General features: G+C 39.8%; 1 long non-coding RNA gene across 2 annotated transcripts; it reads right to left on the reverse strand.

The window, feature by feature from the left end:
* Positions 1–1,479: 1,479 nt before the first annotated feature.
* Positions 1,480–21,984, reverse strand: LOC134533659 (uncharacterized). 2 transcript variants are annotated; one of them, XR_010075355.1, is made up of 7 exons: positions 21,802–21,984; positions 19,332–19,448; positions 12,786–12,892; positions 12,575–12,708; positions 11,482–11,656; positions 4,414–4,515; positions 1,480–4,247 (listed from the first exon to the last, which is right to left on the reverse strand). It is a non-coding gene; the product is annotated as an uncharacterized LOC134533659 (long non-coding RNA). The 2 variants fall into 2 exon arrangements; XR_010075356.1 differs by having other exon boundaries at positions 21,739–21,984.
* Between the last annotated feature and the right edge of the window lie 636 nt (positions 21,985–22,620).

A 22,620-nucleotide genomic window follows, 5' to 3' on the forward strand; every position in this document is an offset into this window, starting at 1 on the left:
AAACATTATACCAAAGTAAAAAGATGAACGTGTATAATACAACGAATAATATTACGTCTGTAGGTTCAAGTTGTAACAAAACATTTATGTGTCTCCGCTTGTCAACACACGTGACCACGAGAAGTGTGCAGACGGAAATGAGTGAACTACTCAAGGTCACCATACTTCCCCCCTTTCGGCTTAATCGCCCCTCTCATCACTGGCGCTTATATTCCACTCCTTCCGTCTACCCGGGTGTCTTGGTCGCATATTCTCGGCTCGCCTCTCCCCTCCCAGCGCTGGCCGTCAACCAAACCTATCCAAAATCAATCCCCAGCCGAGTCACGCTGGATAATGTCGCTGGACGGTGGGCTTTATCGGGTCCCCTTTCCGATGCTTTATTTGTGGGTTAAAAAAAAATGTTATGAACTAGTGTTTCAGAAAATAACACTGGGCTGGATTTGACCATAATTTGAAAACACTACAAGATAGAGGAATAATGTACGGAGATATCTTGTTTAGAATTTCACTGCGGACATTTTCTACGCCTAGGATTTTTTCTTCCCGATGCTTAGTTTGTGAGTTACTAAGCAAAATTATCCTAATCGGCTGTCAACCATTTATTCCATTATTATTACAGTAGAAACTCGTTAATCAGTGACGATTTAAAAGTGCAGAAAAAAAAAGAGAAGTAAAAATTTGTCAGCGCTTAAAATTAACGTCACGCGGGCCGGCGGCCGGCAAACACTGCAAGCCTTCGCATGGGCCGCCAAACTCTGCAACGCTGTTTGTACCGACCCTTTGTGTCGTCCCCCTTTCAGCTGTCACATTTGTCACTCTTTTAACTTGAGGGGGATGTCCTGACTTCTGCTTCCCGTCTCCCTTTGTTTGTTTCCACCCGCCAACGCACGGCAGGCGCCTGGCGAGTGACGAGTGACGTGTCTGGCTGGCATTCGGCTGTACGAGGGGGAGGGGAGGAGGGTGCAAGGTCAGCACGATCTTTCTTTCTCTCTTCGGCTGTTGTAAATGACCGTGAACTAATGGCTAGGCAGTGCCGTATTTTTTTAAGCCGAGACTAATTCGAAGACGGTCCTTACCTTGAACGGATTAACCGGGGTTATTACTTTTTTTTACAGGATTTTAACTATCCGGGCATCGGCGGGTCCCAATTAACACGAATAATGGAGAGTTTACAATTTTTTATCCATCTGCTGCCAAGGCGCAGTAAGCCTCGGTAGACGTTACGTCACATGACCTTGGCCTTAACCCAGCTGCACGCCGGTGTCTGAGAAGCTTGACAAGACCTTCCGGGCTTTTAATCGCTAGCCCGTGAAATTCGGTAATCCGTGATTATCTCGGTCGCGACCATCACGAATTAACGAGGTTCTACTGTGTTATTAGTATTATTATTAATTTCTGATTGGGGGACATGGTTTGACCCGCGATATACCCGATTCCGCGATCTATCGGGGCGCGGTATACCGGGAGTTTACTGTATATAGAAAACTTCCTACATGTGTATACTATCAATTAAAAATATACGGTATATTGTGTTTGTCTGTATTTTGTTTGTTTTGTTGGCCAAACCTGCATGTGGGCTGCGCCTTCCTGTATGCCCTGCCCACCTGCAGATGGTCCTTCTCTGCATGTAGTAGTGCCCGCCTGCATGTGACTGCCTGCAGGCTGGACCTATCTACATGCAGTCCCTGCAAATTCTGTTTATGTTTGTAGTTTTTTCTGTTTTTGCATGCATACCACAAAGGCTTAGTGTGCATTCAGAATGTGTGTAAATAAATAAATATGTATAACACCACCTATTAACCAATAAAAATACATGCATAATTTTCTAACAAACATATCGTTAAAGATATTTAACACAACAAGGCCCTTAGGGACACTTAAAACTCAGCAGAGGATAACAACGTAAAAGAAAAGTATTTGTCATAACCATTTCTTAGGGACCAAGGGGAAAAAAAACAATCAGGATACAAAAGAGGGTCCTCTAGTATGAGTGTGTAGTGTCTTATCCCTAAGCCAAATAACAACATAACTGATATTCAGACTTACCCACTAGCTTCTGCTACCTGCAAGTACACATGTGCTTCATGTTGATTTCATATCTACATATTTTAGTCTCACACCAACCCTGCAACTGAAACAAAACTCCTAACACACAATCGGCATTCCAATACATGCAAAGTGATAACATTACATTTTCCAGTACTCTGTGTCATCCAGGCTTGGAACTGGCACCAAACTATATACAAGACTACATTCAATACTTGTGGTGGCCACATTATTGGGGTTTCTTGTAATCCAAATGGCAGGGATAGTGTATATGTTCCACAACCACGCAGACCTCAAGGAACTATTGGTAAGTTACCTAAGTCTCCAAGTAAAATAATTATTACATGTCATGTAATATTTGTTAACAATATTTACATTTACGGAAATGTTTATTGTCTCGTAAAGTAGAATACAGTGTGTTACTTCTAAGCCTCGTTATGGCATTTACAAAAATTTGTACTTACCCAAGTATTTTAAGACTGCATAAGTGCATATGCTGTTACTGTGAAAACATAGTGAGTCAAGTCAAATCCAATTACGCCACTTTAAGAATGACGAACCATAGCTGTAACTAAAACAAATCTTCAAACACACAATTAGCTTTCAGATACATGCAAAGTGATAACATTTCATTTTCCAGTCCTCATTAACATCCAGGCTTGGAACTGGCACCAAAGTATATACAAGACTACATTCAATTCTTGTGGTGGCCACATTACTGAGGTTTTTTGTTATCCAAATGGCAGGGATACTGAATATGTTCCACAACCATGCAGACCTCAAGAAACTATAACTATTTCAGTCCTAGTTAATATATTTACAAATCATAACATTCCAAAGCATTAAGTATTTGCATGGTTAAATATTCATCGGTTATCGATTCGATAGACATGCATAAGAGTGAGAAAAAAATATATCAGGACCAGGATGATTTAGTACTATTGTGATTAAAAATGATAGGGTATGGAACACTACTGTTCCATCTCACTGCCTTACAAGTGTTACATTTTATCTGTGTGTGGTTATGAAAGGTGAGCTAATACTTTCTTTAACTTACCCTGTGCAAACTTATGCAGATGTGCTTTACTCTTGTGTATGGTCACTTGTATCTGTTAGATTTGAGTACAAGTTGCATATATTGTAGGAACGTGGGAATTCGAGCTATGTGTACACTGCTGTATGTTGTACGCATGGTAAGTCTTGCTTATGTACGTTTTGTTATGAAGCTGGTCCTTACTAGTTCAGTTAGTGTCATGTGCTAAGACTCAGTCTTGTAAATGTGCTTTAGTTCAAGTGTGCACTTGATCTTTGGAATTGCATTCAATGTGCTGTTACAACAAAACCCAATAATGACATGCAAGGGTTATTATGACATATTAAAATTACATATGAACATTGATTTTTATCGTGCAGTATGGTCATGAACCGATATAATAAAATAAACAGTAAAGTAAACATGGGTGCAAAGCCCTTTGTTTCACGTTACCCACTCATCTTTTATCAACTTGATTTAAAACAGAAAAATTGATTTACATACATTTCCATTACTGAGTATCCTATGCAACTATCAATATGTAATTTAGTCATAGGCATTTTTAAATTGCTGAGACCTGATGTACATTATTAAACGTAAGAGTGAGGCTTTGATGCCTTTATCTGCAAGTACATAATTGCAAATAACACAATTGAAAAAAATTCATTATAATTCATTTCAACACTATAACTATTATCATTTATTTTAGCCATTGTTTAATTGATGAAACCTAATTTACACTATTAATACTAAGAATGAGGCTTTAATGCCTTCGTCTGCAAGAGTGTAACTGTAAATAAGAATGAAAAAATTCATAATAACTATTTCTACTATATAACTTTAAACATTTCATTCAGCCATAGGTATCGTTACATGATCTTAAGAATGAAGCTTTAAAGCCTTTTACTGCAAGTAAATAAGAAGAAATTTATACTTAATAATTATGTTCAACTTCACAACTATTAATACTTATTTCAGTTAGCCATAGGCATCGTTAAAATTTTAAGACTTGCTGTACATTATTTAACATAAGAATAAGGCTGTGAGGCCTTCGTCTGCATGCAAGTAATTTTAAATAAGAAAAATTAAAAAAATAAAAAAATAATAATTTGAATAATATAACCTAACCCAATCTCTTCAGCTAAGGGCATCGTCAATGAGGAAAGCTCTGAAACACAAAACAGATGATGTTGGCATTAAATCATTACAATAGGACAAGCATTAAACTTTACTGATTTTGCCAGTTAGCTATCATTGGAAAAATAGTCACACAAACAATTAAAAAGTGTTTACAAAATGTAAGTTGCTGAACCAGAATATATTACAATAGTTACCTCCAATAAGTCTTCACAATTCGGTCTCAATTTTGTTGGATGACCTTTTCCATGCCCATGAAATTCCAATGTAATTTGTCAATCTTCCCACGATAGTAAAACCTAAAAACAAAAAAAAAAATTGGTTCTGTAAAGTCGGTTTACGGACGATAGTTTAACATGACAACGTCATAACAAAACATTGATGAAATGATTGCATACTTTTATGAATAAAATTGAATAATTTTTATTGAATTATCACTATTTTGTATGGATACAAAGAAGGAGTGAAATGAAATCTACAATTTAAATTGATAAATTTACTTTTATTTGCACTCATTAATTAAAATATGTTTATTACTTTAACGAACAGATTATTTTAACTATAACTTTTATACATGTTTGCTATTTAACTTCTTCCAATCTGTGTTATTCTGTTAAGGATAGGACGATGATAGGAAAAGTAGGAAATGAATGGGAGTGTTTCAAGTTTAATGTGCCTCGAAAAAGTCAAATCGATGGTTGTTCCAATCGAGTGGGAGAGAGATAGATGTGGCGCAAGCGTACAATGAGCGTAACGGGACAGTGTAATGGGACAGTGCGTTACGGGACACTTTTTCGTGCATGCAGCTGGCGTTCATCGATTTATTAGACGTTGTCACGTCAAAAAAGAAAAAGAAACTAAAATACACTTACATTTGCCTAAAATGTTAACATTTCTCTTTCACTCGGAGACACAAATTAATGTAATCACATGCATATGTACATCTTGTTAGTTGGAAACCTAGATTGTTACATTCTGGTAAAACATTTTTTTAAGTCACATTTCACAAATAACTGTAGGGACTGGACATACACATTAACATGGCTGTTTGTGTAATCAAAGCAAATACTTAAGTTCCAGATGACTTTTTCATTGTCTACTGCAATGTTGGTTGTTCTCCACTATTTCTGAAGGTTCAATAAACAGTAACTGCCAGAGACTGGTACCAAGGTGCACTGTTTCCTCTCTTAAATAAACCGCGCTTGCTAAATTTTTTTCTGGTCCACATTGAAAACTAAATGGGGAAACTTGCTTTCCTTGTAACAAATAATTTTTATTGCATATAAAGTAACGTTGAAAATTTTTATAACATATGTAAAAAACCCATAGCATGAGAATAGTATGTATGCACCAATCTAATACATCCTAAAATTCTGTCATACATACAACGACTTAACTCAAAATTCTTACTATTATGACAACAATTTTTGGTTTCTCAATTCATAAGGCTTGGAATTATCACTTCCAATATTTAGTTGGAACTATTACTCAACAAGAGGCACATTAAGTACATTCTTACTTCTCGAACATCTTTTCATTGATGACTGGCCCATCCATAAAAACCATGTAAATGTGTATCAGGCGTAGACCTTTGTTCTCTGAAATAAATTATGCATGCTCTTGTAAGTACTCTAAAGCAGTTTATTATTATAAAATGACATATTACACAAAATATTTGCTAAATGACACAAAACATTTAATAACAGAACGGATAATTGGACAATGTCGAATTACCTATAATGACATGCTGAAATGTTCATGGGATAAAAACTTTACTGTGTATCATAAATGAAAAATCTTATGAGAAGCTTGACTAACATTAATTGAAAAAGTTTACATTCATAAGCAATTCAAGAAAACTGTGTCATATATCTCTAGTATCGGCCTTGGGTTAATTTGTAACTGTGAATTAAAGATCTTTTTAAACCTTTATTTAATGTTCTAGTTGCTACTGTTTCATCATCATTAGCCTACTGTGGCCATGTTGACGTCGACCCAAGTGTCTCCCCGGCTCCTTCAGGCCGTTATGCCTCGCCAGCGCCATCTCTTGAGTGTGTTATGCGACGCAAGTGACGGTGACGTGCGACGTTTGATTTCTTTACAGGATTTGACATATTATTTATTGTAAATAAATTTTTGTTTTACGTTTTTGTACATATTTTTGCTTATCTTTTATTTTAATTAATTTTTTATTGAAGGGTTTTGTATTTTATAAGTTTTAATTGTTCACCGGGCGCCAAGGCCACGGCTTCCGCCTGTGACCAATCAGCGTGTTCCGTGGGCTCGCGGAGAAGGGGGGGAGACGCGGGCACTCAGGCGCGGCAGGGGACTGGGAGGCAGTCGTCGCCAGGACTCGGCAGACAGCGGTCACGCGAGTGTCATCGCTTCGCCCTAGCGGGAGCAAGTCGTGGACCCGGCACGAGAGGCGACGGACGTCTTGGTGACGTCGCTCCGGGACGGTGAGACAAGCGGGCGCGGTATTAGCACAGGTTCTAGACTTTTGCCATGCGGAGACGTTTTCTCAACTTTGCAGTCGAGCTTGTTGATTTGCAGTTACGGTCGCGAGTTTTCCTTTTATTATTCGCCCACGTGTGTTCTGCTTTCAATTCGGGCGAGTCGCGATTCATTTTTATCAAACTGGTCATTCGCAGTCATAGGTTCTGTGTTTTTTCATTTCTTTCTGGCCAGTGTGGAGTACAGTCAGACAGACAGACAGACATCCTATCACGCACGGGTCATAAGAATTATATTCCTTACCGTGGGAGTGATAGTCATCACGGGCGGGACGTCCCGTAATTTTCTTAACCAGAACAGTGCGCGGAACCGGGTTTCGACCCACCTAGAAATAGTCACAGGCGGAAACGTGGCAGCCCCATGTAAAGTGTTCAGAGTCTTGAGCATAAAGGACTATCAAACTTTATTAGAGTTGTTCTCATTTAATCTCTGGAGACTAAGTTCCTCGGCCACGCGGCCTGAACCCCCTCTCTACCGAACCCTGAGTAGCCGGCAGTACAGCAGCATTGTCAGGAACTAGTCGCCCAGACCACGACAATGTGTGTGTGAATAATTTTCTTGTAAATTTCTTACACATGATTGGTGAATGCTTTTTATATTTCCAATTTTTGAAATGAGCTGATTTTGGTTCTTCATGTTTCTTATAACATTGGTTCCTTATATTTAAGATTTCGTGTAACATACAGAGCAACCATTATGGCACATAGCACTAAAAAGCTTAAATCTACTGAAATATATTTTCGCACATGTTAAGAAACTTTTAAATGAACATAAACCCAGTGACAAATGAAAGCCATTATTGGAAGAGGTCAAGACAAACTTTTCATCTACACTTTCTCCTTTCACATGTTATCCCAACTCAAACGAGTGACACTGAGGGCAAACTCAGTTCTGTTAAGCCTTGCCACCTTATACATCCACATTACATACATTACTGCTACATAAAGTTAACTAATTATTCAATACATACTTAATATCACAAATAAAAAATTCCATTAAATTGGAGAACAAGGTAATAAGTTATGCATGGTGAGAGGATTAGGTTCTTTCATGCACTATGTTCATAAATGTATCATTAGTTAACTTTGCCAACAATTGAAACAAACACATTTTTTTTTAAAGTTTAATAAAATGTGTATGGAAATTAGAAATGTTACATTGCATAAAAGATGTGTATAATCTCTTCCAATAATTTGATCAATAACACATAACATCCATTACATATGGATGCATTTTTTGTATCGTCAATCTTATATAATTAGGTTTTTTATTTTGGCTTATGTTTGGCGTAGTTCAGTCATGTGTGCCTTCTCCTACTCTGAACCTTGAGACATGAACATTATTTTACATCTACGAACCAAACATAAAATTATAAACTACATGTTACATCTAAGAATCAAACATAGTACTAACTAGAAAATAAAACCAATAAAGATTTAACACCTAAGTTAAGTATTAGTATAAATCATACAGAATATTTGTTTAAATACAAATAAATTAATATATAAATAATTCCTAACCTATATCATTAAAAATTGTTTTAAATAGATATATATTTTTAAAAAAATTGGTTGTCTGTAAAGTCGGTTACGGACGATAGTTTAACGTGACGTCATGACAAAACATTGATGAAATGATTGCATACTTTAATGAATAAAATTGAATCATTGTTATTGAATTATCACTATTTTGTATGGATACAAAGGAGGAGTGAAATGAAAACTACAATTTAATTGATAAATTTACTTTTATTTGCACTCATTAATTCAAACTTTAACGAAGAGATTATTTTAACTATAACTTTTATACATGTTTGCTATTTAACTTCTTCCAATCTGTGTTATTCTGTTAAGGATAGGACGATGATTGGAAAAGTAGGAAACGAATGGGAGTGTTTCAAGTTTAATGTGCCTCGAAAAAGTCAAATCGATGGTTGTTCCAATCGAGTGGAAAAGAGAGAGATGCGGCGCAAGCGTACAATGAGTGTAACGGGACACAGCATAACGGGACACTTTTTCGTGCGTGAAGCCGGCGTTAATCGATTTATTAGACGTTGTCACGTCAATAAAGTTTTTAGCATTAGACTGTCATACTCTCATACACACACATACATTCATTCAGTTACCTTGGTTACGTGTTAGGAATCAAGAGTCTGTTTTTTTTTTAAAACTATGTTTTGAAAGACCTTGGTAGACAGTATGTATCTATCATCCTGGTGGAGGCTATTGCAGAGACGAAATGTTGTTACTGTGAAGGATTTTGACATTGTTTTTGTTTTATGCATTGATATTAACATTAAGTATTCACGGTTTGATTTTGAACGGGCCCCAAGTGTGTGATCTCAACTCATAAACGTAAACCACCGGCATAAATATTGAGGAGTATCGGCTTTAAAGTTTTTTATATAGCATAAGTAGAGCATTTAGTGAGCTTTTGTGATGAAGTTTAAGCCAGCCTTGTTTTTTATAATAAGATTGCTAGTGATCACGCAATTTAAGGTTAAATACATCAAGCGAAAACAAATATTTTGAATTTTTTGGAGTCTTTCTTTCAGTGATACACCCTTTCGTGCCCTTAAATTATATTATTTTAATTAATAAAAAAGCCTAGAAAACAGCTGAGCAAAATTATAAAGAAAATACAAGTATTACCAGAGGTGGCACGAGGTGGTGAACAAGACAATTTTATACTCCCTGCACACAAGCAACTTGGGGGCTAGTGGATCGTTTAAATAGATATAGGTAAATGATAAATAAATAAATTACTACATAAGTAGATTGGTCTATAGGTTTCCTGGTTTATTTAAAAGGTATTAAAATAAATCTGTTTACCATTTGTTTTAGTTTCACCATAAAAGGGTATAAACAATATATTAAAGTTAAAGTTATAAAAAGGGGGCCGGCCCGATATTACAGAAAACAAGTCATACTATACTTTTAACAACAGAACAATTACAGAAACAAAAAATTTGAAGTATCCCTCCTGACATATTATAGTTATTATTATAATTTTACATATTCTTATTTGTTAAGTTCTCTATGTCACTGCTTGCTGGTATTCATTAAGGTAAGTTCTTTCGTTGCTTGTAGGGAGAAGTTATATTTTAAATATCACCCGGGGCTTCAAAGTTGGACATCTGGCCGGTAGGAAGCTCTTCTTAAAGAGACTCGGAGCTGGAGGTCCCGGACAACATGTTGGGTGCAATTTCGGCGCCCAAATGTTGGACCCTGTCTGAAACACAAGCCAAATTCGGACGAATTAGACCTGCTTCCAGACAGTCAAACACAGTCTGCACGAAATGGCAAACAAACGAGAATTCGGGGAGGGAAAAGAGACCGAAGTACTCACCAAACAGGGAGTAGCTCCTGGACTCAGGAAATGTCTCGTGCAGACATCCGAAATGCGCGGACCGAGAATACCGCGGATGACGCGGCAGAAACCATGATTTAGGAAGAATAAACAAATTAATAAAATGTAAACTAAAACATTATTGTTGCCTAATTACAACGACTGACTGGTAACTATTAAATTTAGAAACTGGGATCACATCCCTTAACACCGATGCTTACATCCCTAATTCGAAGGAAGAGTTCGTCGTTGCAGCGAAAAAGCCTCTTACCAGAGGAGACGCCGAGATGACGCGGTAAGTAGCCAAAGTCAAAGTGCCGCAATGGCGGACAAAGCTCCTCATTTAAACGGGCGCTCGGCCCTAGGGAAAAGAGGGGGAAGGTTCGGCTCTGGGCCGAAAACTTCCGGAGGTGACGGAGGTGAGCTCAACTACACCTTCAGTTGTTGCGTCGAGGAGGCGACCACTGCGCTCTCTTCCAGCGGGCACAGAAAGCTACATACGATCGACTTTTACAGGATGCGAGTAGGAAGCATAGGGCCTTATGGCGCAGCCGGTGCTGATCTCTGGCGGCCTAAAGGGGAAGGAAAGAAGGTTAGCAAAGTCGCCACTAGGTGTGGCGGGCGTCAGCTCCACCAGCTGGCGACAAGAGAAGAAGTTATAATTTCTGCTGCTAGATGTCGTGTGTGGTCCATCTTTGCACATATTTTTTCTGTGGCAGATCGTCCTTGAAGTCGGCCACTGTCTGGCGAGGTTCACGTCAGGGCAATGATCCTAGGCTAAATTCTGAGAACCAGGGTGGGGAGCTGGGAGGTGAGGGTTGTCAAAAAACGCAACGAGGCTGGGAAAGAGCGTCCTAACGTGACTTTCTAGGAGTGAACCTAAGACGTATGCGTGACGGTAAGCGCTGTTCTAAGCTCATCTTTGAGATGTGGTAAAAACTTGTCCAGAGCTGTTGTACGCAAATTTAGTCACGCAGGGAAATAATGTTACAGGCCGGGAACGTGACTGTAAGCGGGAGAAATGTCAAACGGGCTGCCAATGACGTCTTAGACTTGCAAAAGATCAGATTGGTCCCTGAGAAAATGTGCCTCGGTCCACTGGCGCAAAGTTTAACTAAGTAGAGTACACCAGCCTAACAAAGTGTAAATCACCCATTTGTAACCAAATTATATAAAAATAAAATTTCCAAAAATAATTTAAAATTATAATAAAAATTAAAAAAAAAAGTGCCGAAATTCCTAATTTACGGCACATCAGTTCATCTGCCTTCATTGTATACACTGTCACAGTAATCCAGACGAAGCAAAATTAATAACTTAACGAGTAAAGCTTTCACATGCACTGTGAACAACAGTGTCAACAATACAGATGTGTGTCATCAAAGGCTACACTAAAGACATACCTGCCATGTTCCTGATAAGTTCATTGAACTTAAGCAGGAGAGCTTTCCTCTCATCTCCTTCCTCAAGATAAGGTCTGGGTGGCCATGTCAGGAGCACCACCTCACAGTCCATGTCCATTAAAAAATTTACTAGTTTGTTCAGGTTCAGGTACATCCACTTGTACTTGTTGCTTGCCTGCAAAGAAAACATTATGCATAGTTAATAATATCATTTTACGAGCATGGCGGCACTTCGACGAAACATTGTGTATGACTGCAAACTGCCACGTATGACTGCAAACTGCCACAAAATACATAAAGTATTCTTTCTGTGGTATAAGAAACAAAAATGGACTGATCTTGTGCCAGCGCATGACTATAATTGATTACACATCAATACTATTTATTTATTTTATTTATTTATAGTCCACCTACAGCACAGAGCCAAGGTGGTATACACCACACGTAAAACATACAAACAAGAAATACAGGAAAGAAAATACTTAACACATAAAAAATAAACACTGACAAAACAACAAACAACAACAAAAAAAAAGAATATGAAAAACAAACATACAACATAAAGTAAACAATACATCAATGTGAAATAATGGAAGTGAACAAAGAAATCAAATATATCAAAATGACTAAGATAATGGATTAAGCTTAAGGCAAGATAAAATTTTCTTAACGTTTAGTTTAGTGTTAAGTAAAGCAATTAAGTTATTGTATTTATTAAAATTTTTAACAATAAAATATATTATGTCATTTGATTTATTTAGAGTACAAACCAAGTGAGGATGTTGACTGTTGAATAATGGGATTTTAATACCTGTGTTTTCTAGAAGATAGCTGCAATTTATTTTATTTTTATAAGAGTTTCTTTTAACTTACAATGCATCAAATATGTCTCTTCGAGACGACAAAGAACCAAGAATGTAGTGTAAATCTACAATATTAGTACAGTTTTTATTTTGATTAATGAAGTTTGTTAATTTTGTTTGAACTTTTTCAAGTTTTTTGCTGTCAGTTTAGTTTTGCTGATGTTCCATATAATGGAGCCGTATTGATTACTGTAAAGAGATATAATCTGTGATTCAAGCTCTCTACTCACCATCACATCATTTGTCCCTGTTAACAGGAGCACTTGTCGTCCACTTAATTCTTGCTGCCTCCTTTTAACTGTCTTGATATTATTGAAAATTTTGCTTCCCGAAACTGCAAAAACTAACATTCCTTTGCCACTTGCTGAAAAAAAAAACTGTATTCATTCAAATTGTACACTACTTTTGCTTCAATAGTATATGCATGCAGTTTCCACTCACCATTTCTTTCCCATGGTAGGCGGGACCCATACCTTGTTCTTGAGACATAGGTAGTGCCCTAGCCGCACCATCGGAGAATTACCCAATAACAGGTGTCCCTTTATGTCCTGTAAACAATAATAAATGTTTTGTCATTATGCTTAGCAGAGTCATACTGAATCGTCATGAATTCTGTTTAAGTTTTTCCTCCACTGTAGTATCTGTTACTAGTGTAGGATGGTATGCATTGTTCCAGTTTACCTCATGCATTTCAATAAGTAGGTATAGTCAACCATCCTTAAGTATTTCCTTCAGGAACAGCTAGTTATAAATCTACAATATACCTATTTCGATCTACATGGGTTAATGCTATGCTATTACAAAGAATTAGTATTAATAAGTATTCACATTTGGTTAACTAAAAAGTCTGCACACGAAATTTACATTCATGAATAAAATTGTTTTATGTTTACTTATTAAATAAGTTCATAAGAAATCATGCTATTGCCTTTTCACAACTTACATAGCAAATTTAATTACCTTCGTAACTCATTTCCAACAAGCATTACAGAGGTTGAGCCCATGAAATAGAAAATAATAGGGAGGGGGAAACTCAAGAACCTGATACCAGTCCAGCTGGCTGAAAATATTGAAAGATAAAGTTATGTTTCTAGGGGAAGAAAACAGAGCCTTAGATTTAATTATGTACTTGGGCCTTCCCAGCATTTCTAGCTTAATATGAACTACTGAGTGTTACAATTTTTGTAAGAGGCAGATTTCCATTTTATCTTCTGTTACCCAAGAAATTTTTTTTTCACAGTAACAGCATATGTACTTATGCAGTCTTAAAATAATTGGGTAAGTACAAATTTGTAAATGCCATAACGAGGCTTAGAAGTAACACACTGTATTCTACTTTATGAGACAAAAAACATTTCCATAAATGTAAATCTTGTTAACAAATATTACTTGACATGTAATAATTATTTTACTTGGAGACTTAACTTACCAATAGTTCCTTGAGGTCTGCGTGGTTGTGGAACATATACACTATCCCTGCTATTTGGATCACAAGAAATAATAATAATAACAATACTAATAATACTAACAATACTAATAATACTAACAATACTAACAATACTAATAATACTAATAATAATAATACACCTGCAATTGGGCATCCGCCCGGTGGCAAGGAGTTCCCACCCACCAACTACCCTCACTCCTCCCCCCTCTGGAGCCTCCTTCGCAAGACCTTCCCTCCTCCCACATCCAGTGTCCTCCCCTCAAGCTCCTTACACTCTCGCTACGTCCTCACAAGGAATACCTGTCTTCCTCTCTCTGTCTGTCTCCATTCCCTCTGAATCTTCCACTCATGATCCCTCCTTCCTCGATACAGCCCTTTGTTCAACCTAGCTCCCAGCTTCCCCCCCCCCACTCCCCCGGAATTACTTTATGCATTCTCACTAGCCTTTCTACTTTCCTCCTTTTTTGCAGCGTGTCCCACCCCAGCTCCTTCATCATCACCGATGGCCTGTGTGTTTCCCCCATCCTGCCTTCGTCTTTCCTTCTCCTCCACATATTTGTCACCCATCTCGCTGCCTTGCGCTGCACCCTCTCTAACTCCTCAATTTCTTTCTCCACACCGCCGCGGCATATTCCAACACTGGCCTTACCAATGTTGCATACGCCTTTTCCTTAACTTTCCTACCTGTCCCTTTCAGTGTCCTGCTAAGCAGCCCCAACCCCCTCCTGCCCTTCTTTACCACCTTCTTGACCTGCTTTCCCCACCCCAAGTCTTTCTGCAGGATCACTCCCAGGTACTTATAATCCTCAGCTTCCTGGATCACCTGTCCCTTCCAATAGTACATTTTTCCCTCCACCCTTCTCTTCCTCATGAACCTCACCACCTTTGTTTTCCGTACGTTTATTCCCATTTCATTTTCTCTCTACCAGCACTCAAGTTTCTCCAAGTCCTCTGCCAGGTGCGCCCCTTCCCCCACAGTTTCATAGAGTACACAATTGTCGCAAACAACCGCAGCCTACTTTTCAACTCCTCCCCTACATCATTCATCATGATCTGGAAGAGCAGGGGTCCCATGACACTTCCTTGTGGTACCCCTGACGTCACATTTCCCTATTCTGACCATTCCTTACCCACTCTCACTCGCTGGATCCTGTCCCTCAAGAAGTCCCCTGTCCAATTTACCACCCTCCTGTTCTCTATCAACCCCTCCACCTTTTCCATCACCCTCCTGTGCGGCACCCTGTCAAACGCCTTCTCAAAATCTATAAAAATAGCATCTACCTGCTTTCCCTCATCCACTGCCTCCACCAAGTCCTCCAGCAGCCCCGCCATCTGCGTTTCACAGGAGTAACCCCTCCGGAAGCCGTGCTGCCTCTCATCCATCCAGTCCCTTTCCTCCACCCTTTCTACTATGTACCTCACTACCAGCCTCTCCATTACCTTGCCTACGTTCGACGTCAAGCTGACCGGCCTATAGTTTGCCGGGTGTGCCTTATTTCCACTCCCTTTATAGATGGGCACCACCACAGCCTCTTTCCACTGCCTCGGCAGCTGTCCCTCTTCTAGTGACTGCGCATACAGTACTTGCAGATACTTCCTGATCACCTTCCCTCCCAGCTTGAGGTGCCTGTTTCCTATCCCATCTGGCCCAACCGCCTTCCTCACATTCAGCCTCAACTCCCTTAATACATCATCCCTCTGTATTTCCAACCCTCCCTCTCCCCCTGACTTCTCCCCTTGTGCTCCACACCATACTCCACCATTTACAAAAACCGATAAGTATTGCTCCTGCAACAAACGAGCCTTTTCCAGGTCACTCACACTCTTCTCTCCCCTTTAATACCGGTAGTCCCTTCTCCCCCTACAACCATACTTATGCCAAAAGCAACATGACATCGACATTGTTATGATTATTATATAGATCCTCTGACTTAAACTTGGCAAGTATTTTAGTGCTTGGCTCAAATTTATTACAGCCTTCGTTTCTCAAACTGTACCACACTCTAATTATGTGATCTGCTAGGCTTGTGTGCATTCTATTTCTCAATTTGTTTTTCACCACATTCATTATGGAGAATGCTCTCTCCACACTAGCATTCTAGAATGGCAAGCTCAGAACACCTGTCACCAACTTGCTGATAGTCTAGGATTTTCTCTCACCAGCAGCGTCTTCAAAGGCAGCCACTTCACCCCAAAATGCTTCTGCTGTTGAATTAACTTTCTTCCATTGTTGAAACGGAAGAACCCACCATTCATCCAAAGCGCTGTCAACATTGTCGGCTCCAACCAAATCTTTGAAATTGGCCATTATATCCTCCACGTCAGGCCAGACTTGGCTAGTAGCAGAGTCAGGTGAGAAACAGGAAATTTTTTCCAAGAGCTTCATATATTTTGGAATTCTCTTCTGAATTTCTTGGCATAATTGATAAAGAAATGATACACACCATTCTTTTATGACCCTCAAATCGTTCTGGTTAATATCACCTGTTGCTTCATTGAAACTAAATCCCAAGTTGATACATTTAACATTCGTCACATGATCTCTGAAATTGAAATCTGTCAAAGCTTGTCTCCTGACATAATTTAATCGCTCTGGGGTAACTAAAATTGACAGATAGTTCTGCAGCAGACTATGTAATTCTGATAATAGCTTTAGAGGTTCAACATTATCAGCCTTGCCGTCACCCGCGGTCTCGTGATCGAGACCCGGGGCGGTCCTAGTGGTTTTAGTGGCTCATAATGAAATCTCCGGCGGGCGCCAGGTTAATTTGAGTATTAACCGAGGTGGTCGTGGGTTTTTGCCCCTGCGTGTTCCACTAGGATCGGCGGCTGTTGATGGTGGGAGGGAGTCCCTGCTTTTAATACGCACTGGCCCTAAACAGTGTAGAGGACTGTTTCCTAACTGTTCAGGGGGCGTCTATGAAATAAAGAAAAAGTTATTTAGGTGCTGGTTTTTAATCCCGCATCTCACAAAGTGTGGATGGGCACAAGTTATACAATTACACTTGACAAATACGCTGACACTACATACACTCGCACTGAATAATTAATTACGTGTTACGTTGCGGCACTTGCAAATAAGATCCCTACATGGGCTTGGGGGTCGTCAAAGAGTTTGAGTGGGTTAACGGCCACTCCCGTGATAAACTGGAACTAGCTCCGAGCCCGGGCTCACCTGTGTGAGTCGCGGGTCCACGAAGGTAATATTAAGAGAAAAGTCTTTACGTTTGTAGCCGGCAGGCGTCTGCTCGACGAATTATATTAAGTTCTGTTCGCGGAGTCGGCCCGGACCGTAAGGTGACTGCGTCGCGAACCGTTGTTGCGCGACGAGCAAAAATTAACGCGGCCGGGTTAAGCCCTGCACCGGAAAAGGGCACGGGGGCACGCGGGGAGAGGAAAAGAGGTTTTAATGAATTATAATATTTACCAGTATGAAGAAATCAGGAGCACAAAAGTTGAAGTCTCCCCGCGGGATCACACGTCCGCCCCGGCCCGTGAGTAAAACTCTACTGCCGCTTTGTGCCGGCTTGGGGGGGGGGAGGAGGCGTCATGACGCGCCGAACTTTCTAATGTGCCGTTATTCCAAATTTATAATTATAATTAGACATTATTATTTCTAGAACCCTCGTAACTTAAAGACATCTGTCTGAATTAGTTAGCGGAAGGCCTATAATAATAATACATAATAAAATTGAGATTAATAATATTTGAAAATAGAAAGTCAAGCTGGAGACTGTCTGTCACTTGTTGACTACTCCAGTGGCTATTTGCAGGTGAAAACGGGGAGGTTAATTAGGTTGATTTATGCTGTTGTTTCCGGGTGGGCGCCAGACTAGCTCTGTTTCTAGTCGATAGGTGGGTCGTGGGGTCGGTTGCCCTGCGTGGCCCACTAGGACCGTCGGCGGTGTTGCGTGGGTTATGAGGAATTAATTAGGCGTTGAAGTAATGCAACAAGTGACCTGCGTCGTTTATTCCTGCGACTGTGGGTTTGGTGTGATACCATTGATCACACACCACGTCGTACAGAGGATGACGTCACACAATACAGAAGTTACACAGTTACATAAAAATGAGTCTGAAAGTTACTTAATAAGACGTGGCACAAGTTTACAAAAGAAATGTTACACGGGGGTGCGTTACACAAGTATATGAATGTTACGTGGAGGTGCGTTGCACAAGTTTATGAATGTTACGTGGAGGTGCGTCGCACAAATTTACAAAAGAAAACGATCAGTTTCAAGGCGCCGTACAAAGTCACTAAATATTACGTATTAGTGTGGCACTAGGCGTTTCTGAGCCTGGTTACTCAAACAAGGGGTGAGGGTGATTGGAGGCGGCCAATCCCGTATATCTACGTATCGAGGCGGTGGACGCGAACCGCAGCTAAATTCGCTCAAAGTTCCCCTACGGGGTGGTGTCAGCGCCGGAGCGACTGGTTTTAATTAAAGTTCTGTTCTTCGGGAGGCGGCCCGTGCCGTATGCTGAAAACTCCCCGCAGACCAAGTGTGGTGCAGGGGGTTTTAAAGTTATGCGGCCGGATTAAGTCCTGGACCGAAAATTGGACCGGGTATGCACGGAGAGATTAGTAAAAAAGAGGTTTCAAGAAGTGACTATAATTACCAGAAGTGAGTTCAATGCAGACAAAGGATGATGTCTCTCCGTGGGACGTGCGTCCGCCCCGGTCCACGAGTCGCGCTGTACTGGCGTCATGTCATGGCGTTCGGCCGAGGCTCAGTGGCCCTCGCGCCAGGGTTGACCTCATTACGTTAGTTTCTAATGTGACATGTTAATAAAAGAATTTAAGGGTATTAAATTCTTACATTAATTATTAAAGCTGAATCAAGATCACTCGCCCCTTCTACAAATTGAAGTTAATATGTTTAGGAGTTATTTCATTTAAATTTTTTACGTCACACCAGCGACTGTTCGTCTCTTGCCGGACTGCTCTGGTGGGGGTAATAACGCAACACAAGGGTTTAATAATTATGTCACATGGTTTAATTGACTAATTTAGGCAGAAGGCCGCCAGGGGGACACTCACACACGTCTCGACGTATTTACACACGTGAGTGCCCGGGCACTCCTACATCGCACTTTCGTTAATCAATTTTTAAATTAATACGCAATACTGTTTAATAATCTGTGTTTGTTTTTGTAACGAGGTTGGTTGTAATGACGGTCTGTTTATTAGGGAGGGCTGGGTTCTACCTTGGTTGCTGGTGGCTCGCCTGACTCGGGTGGGCCATGGTAGGGGCGCGTTCCGTTAGCGGGGTTGAATACTGGCGGTTGCAGGTCGGGCTTTAGGGTGGCCTTCGGTCGGACGACGTCAGTTAATTATTGGCGGAAGGCCGCAAGGGATGTTCCGTACGTTTATTAACTGCGGTTTCCCACGGGGAAAACCGCTGCACCCCTACGACGCACTTTCACTCTTAAGGGTTGTTTTGATAATTAAAAATCACTTAATTACTCCCAGTAATTAATAAAGCATAAGAGCTGTTTAGTGGAGTTGGCATATGGGCGTAATCTATTTAAACACTCACCGACGTCGACGGCTCGCTTGACTCACGTGACCTGGACTAGGGTTGCGTTCCGTTAGCGGGGTTTAATACTGGCGGGTGGAGGCCGGGCTTTATGGCCTTCGGACGGATGACGACAGCCTGAAACATGCGATTACAATCAGTGATGATTTTTAGGGCATCTTTCAAAAATAGAAGGTACAATTTATTCGGTTTTGATGAAAAACATTAGATACAATTGTCCTGCAGTATAGCATCTTTCTTTATCCTTAGACAATTTAATATGTAGCTCTAATGCATTCCACTGTTCTAAAATTTTTGTAATGGCTCCTATGCGAGCCAGCCAGCGCGTTCCTGACAACTTGTCTATTTTGAGGGGGTTCTTTCCAGCCAATGTTTCATGCAGCAGAGCATATTCAATTTGCCGCTTAGTACTGCACGAAAACCAGTTGTAGACTTCCCTAATGATGTACTCTAAATTAGAAGGTAATAATTTGCAAGCATTTTCTGCTGCCAGATGCAATGAATGTGACACACATTTCACAACGGTTACATGAGGCACAGATTCTTTCAAAATTGAAGAGAATGAATGATGCTCTCCTACCATAACCGTCCACACCAATACCTATCAACTTATTCAAATCCAGGCCATCTGTAGCTAGCTGCTTTTTAAATGCATTCAATAAAGTGTCAGCATCACCAACTTCTATTTCTAGCAGTCTATAAAACATAGTTATGATCTTCTTTGTGTTTTGGCTAAAATAACACACTATAATGCACAGCATTTTCTCGGTGTCAATGGATGTACTCTCATCTATTATCATCGAATAAGGACTATCGCCAATGTCTTCAAGAAGGTCCTCAAGCACACATGGCGAAATCACATTAGTGATCAACCCTGCACATTTAGTGTGATGCAGCTTCATTCCACTAAGTAGGTACAATTAATTTCTTGTCCAAAGTTGGCAACAGATATCCTAAATGGTCTACAGCTGATACCAAACAATGGTTTGCAATGAATGCCGCCATTTTCAGCTCTGCTATTTTTCTTTCTCTAGGTATATTTGCACCATAAAATGTTGTTAATTTTGAGTTGCTGCAACCAACTTGTGAAAATTTGAGCGCCTGTGAATGCTTCTTACAACTTGAATGGTTAGACAAATCTTTTTTGTGTGTTTGTAACATGCATTTGCACAATTTGCAAAACGCTTTGCTTCCATCGCCTTTTGAACATGTGAGCCACCCTGAAACAAATATTGAAATTGACATAATAATTTTCCACAAACTGGACATTTTTATTTAATGGTCACACCACGCACGCAAAAAGGGTCAAAAGACGATATTAACGCAGTCTAGACCACAAATTAAACTAAGGACTGCATCGCTCCACTAATTTCTGACCAATCAGAGTGAAAAAGATTAATTTGTTTTTCTTCGGTCAGTATGTACTGCGAGGTTTGGTCCGTCGGTTGTCGTCGTGACGCCGTCCCCGCTGCCTGTTTGATGTTACGTTAATAAAAGGGGTGTTGGTTAATTTTGATCTCAAGGGCGGGGTTCCTGGCCAGTGGCGTAGCGTGGGTGGGGCGGAGGGGGCGGCCCGCCCTGGGCGGCAGCCCGCGGGGGCGGGTCGCCGGTGAAGCGGGTTGGGATCTGATCTATGATTCATTCATTGCATGTGTCACACACACTATAATGTTCCATTTTTATCTAACATTTTGCGCACCAACTATTTTTTAGTATTTATTTAAAAGAAAAACTGCGAAATCACTGACAGAGCTCTTTATAACGTTTGTTTGTTTACATAGGAACGGCAACACCGCACCACGCCGCGCCGCCCGGCGCGCGCGAGCCGAGTTGAGCGGCACTCATTATGTTAATTACTCATACAAAATCTTTTGTTTCAAGCGTCGGCCCGTGTCGATGCCTCTCTTTTGCACTCATTGAATTTAGTACTACGCATTGTACTGTAAAGTTTGACCTTAACCCAGGGCAAACCAAACAACTTCCGCAAACCGGGACACAGTAAAACTCCTATATTGCCCCGTACCGCGAGCGCAGGTAAACCCAAAAAAATATCAAAACCCAAATTAATAGCAGGCTTAAAAAATACTAATAAGGTTGTGAACAGTGAGAGGAGGCAGCAAGTTAAAAAGATGCAAAATTTATATTACAACATTTAATAAATATATATATATATCATAAAATCGTTTCATCACAAATCGGCGCATCCATCATAAAATACATACCATATTACTACTTATAAAAAATAGCTATATAATAATACTAAAAAAATACTTTAACAATTCCCCCCAAAAATTATAATTTGATCATATACTTCGGAGCTCCGAAAATTAAATATAATTACCAAAAAGGCATTAAAAATACATAAGAACATATTAATATAAATACAAATACAAATATAGATACGCACCGGGCGTATCACCGCTGTAAATACCAATTAACATAGGCGAAATCTAGCAAAAAATTGACACACCTTAACATGCAAATAAAACTCTGCACTTTAAAAACCCTCTTAGTGGAAAGTAGAGACCGTTTCGTGCAAGAAGCAATTGACTTTGCTAAGACTCTCTGCGAAAAACTCGGAATCGAACTCAAAACGAGAAGAATTCGCAGGAAAAAACGCATGCATGGCGATGAATCTTCTGAAGATGCAGCTTTGTCTCACGAACAGGAAATCCGTCGAGAGATTATCGCATCATTCGACAAGATCATTCAAGAAATGACGACTCGATTCCAGCAAATTCAAGAAATATCGGACAAGTTCGGATTTTTGATGCCAGCGAAACTTTTGGACAGCAAGTTCGAGTGTGATCTTTCCCATGTATTAGAAGACATCGACAAGGACGAGTTTCAGATGGAGCGGAAGCGTCTTCAGCAGTTTGTTGTTGTTGCCTGTTCTGAATCAGAGGAAGATATAAGTGGTAAAGGACCACTGGAGCTCCTCCAGTTCATTCAAAAACTGAATCTCGTAATTTCGGTTCCAAATATAGTCATCTTGATTCGAATATATTTGACTTTGGCGATTAGTGTTGCAAGTTGTGAGAGAAAATTTTCGAAGTTGAAGCTAATAAAAAATTACCTCAGATCTACTATGAGCTCCGCTAGACTATCAAACTTGGCTATATTGTCGATTGAACAAGAATTGGCTGCTAATATTGATTTTTGACAAAGTTATTTCTGACTTCGCTGCTCATAAGGCCCGTAGAATCCGCTTGTAAAACCGCTCATCCTATTTTAACTTCAATAAAAGGTACCTCATTGCATGTGAAATTTAATTTTAATTAAGCACCTA

This window comes from Bacillus rossius, chromosome 1, assembly GCF_032445375.1.
Source record: "Bacillus rossius redtenbacheri isolate Brsri chromosome 1, Brsri_v3, whole genome shotgun sequence".
In the NCBI taxonomy this organism is placed as follows: Eukaryota; Metazoa; Arthropoda; class Insecta; order Phasmatodea; family Bacillidae; genus Bacillus; species Bacillus rossius.